Source organism: Anomalospiza imberbis, chromosome 2 (genome assembly GCF_031753505.1).
Source record: "Anomalospiza imberbis isolate Cuckoo-Finch-1a 21T00152 chromosome 2, ASM3175350v1, whole genome shotgun sequence".
Classification (NCBI taxonomy): domain Eukaryota; kingdom Metazoa; phylum Chordata; class Aves; order Passeriformes; family Viduidae; genus Anomalospiza; species Anomalospiza imberbis.
This window is the reverse complement of record NC_089682.1, coordinates 75,045,224-75,049,796: the sequence shown is the minus strand read 5'-3', so window position 1 is coordinate 75,049,796 and position 4,573 is coordinate 75,045,224. Positions and strand designations below refer to the sequence as shown.

The 4,573-nt window shown below is 52.7% G+C and overlaps 1 protein-coding gene across 5 annotated transcripts in view; it reads right to left on the bottom strand.

Moving 5' to 3' along the window:
* Window positions 1-3,819, bottom strand: part of TSPAN9 (tetraspanin 9) — a 166,595-nt gene extending 162,776 nt beyond the window's left edge. For 2 of the 5 annotated variants that reach the window (XM_068182884.1, XM_068182890.1), the window contains exon 1: window positions 3,707-3,816. The gene's annotated coding sequence lies outside the window, so the exon portion shown is untranslated. Of the gene's footprint in view, window positions 1-3,706 lie in introns of all 5 variants that reach the window. The other 3 variants (XM_068182886.1, XM_068182887.1, XM_068182883.1) reach the window with 2 other exon arrangements.
* Window positions 3,820-4,573: the final 754 nt, after the last annotated feature.

Below are 4,573 nucleotides of genomic sequence, written 5' to 3'. Positions count from 1 at the left end.
TTTTATCTTACCAACAAGTACCCTTCCTCGAAATTAAATTCTAACATGCATTGCACTGTGTGAAGAGATGGCACTTCCTGAGCACATGCCTACTTTTCCACAATTTCACTGCCACGTAGAGAGGAAAAGACAAATATCTATTTCTGATCCACTCACATTCTCTGGGTATTGCCAAGATGGCCTCACCGGGACTGACTCCATGCTAAGGTCTGTTAACAACCACAGCACAAATGGGGAAATGATCTGCTGGTCCTGGCATATTTATTCTGTCTTCTAGAGAGTCAAAGAAGAAAACCCTCAGATAAGGGCTATTCCCTGGTCATACACTGTCTTTCCCCAAGGTCAGCACCATGCTTTATTGTTATCACACTCCCTACATGAAATTTGAAAGAGCATGGTTTGATCCATTCCCAAATGCATCTTGAAGTGATGTTACACCAAAAAGGCACTTTGTACCTTGAGAATCACTAAAGGAAAGTGAGTTTACAAATACAAACCATTCCTCTACCCACACACACACCTCCCCAGCAAAAGCTGCGAGCATATTGAGGAAAGTTTTAAATTTAATTTCTTGTAGCATCTTAGCAACGCATCAGCATCCCAAAACCTTCCTTCATTTCTCTATCTGGGGTATTTACAAGTATTGCCATTGTTGTACACACCTTCTTCCTTCTCAGACCAAATGGCTGCTTGATCTCAGGATCAGAGAATTCACATTGGAGCAGGCTCCATCATGCTCTACCTTACTCAGGGCCAGCCATGAGGTCCCAACAGGACTTCATCTGCTTTGGCCTTGAAAACCTGCGAGGACAGACATTGCACAACCCCTCTGAGCAACTTGTTCCAGCATCTGACTGTCCTCCTTGCTGGAAATGACATCCATCTTGAGCGCCATTTCAACTTCCCTTTGCTGTCCCTCATGCAGTCACCATACAACAAAGTGACGAAGCTCTGATTTCCTGAGAACCTCCTCTGAAGTACCAGGAGGTCTCTATAGGTCCCATCAAAGTTCTCACTTCTCCAGGCTGAACAAGCCTAGTTCCCTCAGCATATGATCCTCATGCTGTACCAGGGCCCTGAGAGTACTCAGAGCCTTTAAATGCTCTCTTTGCCTCACATGCACCCCTGCTCTCTGCTCATGACACCAGGGACTCCATTTTAGCTCTGCCTGTGGCCTTCAGTGCCTGCCCAACCTGTGCTGTAGTTGTGCCCTGCCTCCAGCCATGGTGTGAATTCTGGTCCTGGACCCCGCTGATGCAGACCCTGACCTGAGATAATCACTCCCTTGGGTACTGGCTGCAGTCTTATCAAAATAGCCCTGAGTGTTGTCAGCTGCCTTCACTTCCAGGGCACAACACTGGCTCATGCTCAGCCTCTTTAAAGCATTCTCATCTTTTTGTCATGCATCAATAAATCTAGTGATATTCAACACAGAAAACTAGTGGGGCATCAGTCATTTGCAAACAGCACAATCCTGAAATATGATTAAAGGGAAACACTGAGGTGGGTTTTCAATCATAAAACCCAAGTATCTGAGGAATATTAACAGACTACTTCTAAGATAAGCAGCCACTTCTACTCCACTTCTCTCAGAGTAATACCAAGACAAAGTCTTGGATTCTCTAGTGAAAACTTGCTAATTTCACTTGTGACACAAATGTGAAAGCAACTCTTCAGTCAGTGCTGCTGCCTCGGTGTTAGCTTGCTATTTTAATCTGTGCTCTTCCTGTGTTTCACTTTTCTATTGCAGTTTTTTAGCTTGTGTCTTTGGGGACACAGGGGTTAAACACTAAAAATACACAGTTGTGATGGAAATACCCTCATGGACAGGCTGAGGTTTGGCATGCTTTAGATGAAAATAACTTAAAATAGCACAGAAAGCAAAGACTGTGGGATATGCATCTCTGATAGCTACTTTCTGTCAAAATAACCAAAATAGCTAAGATAACACTGACATTCACAGTTAACCCTTCTATCCTCCTCAACAGAGATGAACAGGGCCATTCTAACCTCAGAGCTTTGCCTGAATAATGCAAATGACATTGCATTTGTTATGTTCTGACCCCGAGGTCTTCTTATGCAGCTTTATTAATGAGAATTAGGTTTAAAGAAAGTGCAGGTACCCAAAACCAAGCACCAGAAGACTTACAGCCCCATTATAGAAAAGGCTTTTTCTGTAGGATTTGCAATTTGATGATCACAGGTCTAAAAATATGAAAGGGAAAGATCTGGAGGCAGAAGCTATATTAGCTCCATCAGTTTTCATACTTGGAGCTCAGGAAAAAATGCAAAATGGAAGAAAAGGACATAAAACTGCAAGGACAGATTTTTTTTTTTCCCCAGTGTTCTCAACATCGCATTGATAATTTATCTTTTGACATTCTAAAAGTTATTGAGTGCTAACTTGGGCCCCACATTCAATGCCAACACAACTCCTATGAATGCACACTTCGGTGGCTGCTATTTGCAATTATACACCCTGGCTACAAAGCTTAACAAACAAACCATTAAAACAATTTGTGGCACCTGTTACTAACAACTTTGCTACAGGAACATGTTTAAGCTTTGCCTTCCACAGGCAACGTTTAGGCCCATCTAGGAATGGGCCAAGAGCCCAAACAAACTGTGTGATTTGACTGCCATGGCTGTTCTAGAGAATATTTAACTTCTAACAAACATATCCCAGGTGACTTATGCCCAAGTTCAGTGCAGTCAGGTAGGAAAATCAGTGCACCCATTCCTGCGGTTCAAACCACAGAACTATACAGTGTAAAAGCCCAGAGCGAAAGAGTTGATAGAAGGATTAAGTAGAGGAATGCAGGTCACCCTTGCAGTCTATTTTTTCCTTAACACAGCATCCCCACACCACAGGTCCTCCCCTGCGCCCATCAGAATTCCCTGGAGCCGAAGGCCTTCCCGAGAGGCAAACCTCACAGAGCTCCCACCTCCCACCAGGAGCACGGTGACAGGCGGATAACCCAAGATTCAGCAAGAAAAGTTTCCAAAAGCTCTTACAGGAAAAGGCCGTGCTGGAGTCAAGTTTTACATCAGAAGGGGGAAGGCAGGAACCGCCGGCACCGCGTCCGCGGGCGGCTGCCGAGCGGAGCTGTCAGCCCCCGGCGGGCGCGCTCCCACCGCGGCCGGGGCGCAGCCTCCCTCCCTTCACGCGTGCCCTGCGCGCTCCCAGCCCCTCACGCCCGCCGCACCTCGGGGGTGCGCAAGGCCACAGCACCGGCAGCCCCCGCCTGCCGGCAGCGCTGTCCCAGGGGTGTTCTCCCCGGCGGCGGGGACAATCCATCCCTAGCCGAAGCCATCCGCTCCCGTGCGGGTGGGCACCGCGGGCTCCCCGGCCGAGAGCAGGACCGCGCACGCAGACACCGCTGGGCTCGTCTCATCCCTCCGAACTAACTTTCCTGTTTCCGCAAAAATCACACAGGCACCGGAGGGGGTGGGGGGGTTATTGTTTCCAGCAAACACTCCTCACCCCTACGAGCCACTCGCACCCCTCCCGCACCCCCATCCCGCTGGGACCTCGCCGCCCCCCAGCATCACCAGCGGCTGGGCCGGCATCCCGCGACCCCCGCGACGGGCAGCCCCCGGCACCCCCGCCCCGGGCCGCCCCGCTCCTGCCCCCTCCCCTCTCCCAGGGCCGGGAATCGCCCGCAGGTCCCCGCCGCCCCTCGCCCCCCGCGGCGCCGGCTCTCACCCGCGCGTCCCTGGGCCGGGCCGGATGGGGCCGAGTGCTGGGGGAGCGGCGGAGGTAGGGCAGGACACGGCCCCAGCTCCTGCCAGCGGAAACGGGAGGAGGGGCTCGGACCGGCGTTACCGAGCGGGGAGGAGCTGGGGGCGCTGCCCAGGGGAGGCTCCAGCCCCGCGGAGGAGGGAAGGGAGGGATGGAGGGAGGCAGTGCTGCCGGCCCGCTCCTCCAGCGCACCCCACCCGCTCCGTCCTGCGCCCGCCGGAGCCCCTTTGGCAGAGCTCTGCCTGAAGCCCGCCCCGCTCCCTCTGCCGCCCGCGGTACCCTCCGAGAAACCCCTGGGATGGGCGCCGGGAGCATCCCCCGGCGCACCCTCCCGGAGCTGGCGGGATGCGGGGGGCACCGACCGCCCCGCCTCAGCTGCCCCTGCCCCGAGGGACCCGCGGCTGGACGTCCCCTCCGGGCTCAGGCAGGCAGGGGTGGTGCCCGTGCCCGCCGGCGGCCCGGAGTGCAGCTCTGAGCGCTGCTGCGAGCGGCAAACCCGGGCTGAGATGCTCGCTGGTCCGAAGCCCACCACGACTGCCAATATGTTGCTATGGCTTCTAGCACAGGGGGAGAGCGTGTCTGAGTGCTCCTCTGAGCTTTCTGCGGTCGCAGCAGGAGTTGTAGACAGCTGGGGGTCGGTCTCCTCTCCCAGGTAACAAGTGATAGGACAAGAGGAGACGGCAGCAAACTGTACCAGGTGAGGTTTAGATTGGATGTTAGAAAATATTTCTTCACTGAAAGGGTGTTCAAACATTGGAACAGGTTGCTCAGGGAAGTGATGGAGTCACCATTCATGGAAGCATTCAAAAAATGAGTATATATGGTGCTTAG